Source organism: Nannospalax galili, unplaced genomic scaffold, assembly GCF_000622305.1.
Source record: "Nannospalax galili isolate Female #2095 unplaced genomic scaffold, S.galili_v1.0 scaffold1959, whole genome shotgun sequence".
NCBI classification, from domain to species: domain Eukaryota; kingdom Metazoa; phylum Chordata; class Mammalia; order Rodentia; family Spalacidae; genus Nannospalax; species Nannospalax galili.
Genome location: NW_008343234.1, coordinates 73,326 through 73,971, shown reverse-complemented (window position 1 = coordinate 73,971; position 646 = coordinate 73,326).

Below are 646 nucleotides of genomic sequence, written 5' to 3'. Positions count from 1 at the left end.
GCCCGCCTGCTCCAGCAATACCAGCATGAGGGATGATCACATGCGATGGGGAGTCTAGTCCAGCAGGAACTCGTCTATTGCAAGTGTTACAGAGCTTATAAAGGAATTGACCGCAACTGAAAATCCCTCTCGCCCTGAAGGTGTCCAGTCAGTTCAAAGGTCAACCAGGCATGAAGCCAGCACTTCATGGATTCCAATGGTGAACATGTGCCGATCACGCGCTCCTCAGGAGTGCGGAAACGTCCGTTAGCAAATCCGAAGATTTTCAAAATAAATCAGGCCACACCCTGCTCAGTTCCTCTCGGCGCCATTTTAGCAAGCCAGGTACCTTAGGTCCCCATATCTCCCCCTTTTTATTTTTATCTTATAAGGCCGGATTGACTTTATTTCATGGGTTACCCATCTCATAGACAGCTTCCTGAGGAGAGATGGCTATCTCCTTCCTCTAATCTTGTGTATTTTGCCTGTCTTAGGTTGTGTCACCCCCGACCAAGTCTTGTCAGTCATTGGATCATGCACCTGGCTATGTGCATGTCCTGTCTTAGGAGTGCTTGTCATTGGAAATCTTACCTGTCCTTGGCTAAAAATGCGTCATGATTAAGGGCAGCCGTATGGATAATGCCAGCCCATAACGATTCTAGTCTCG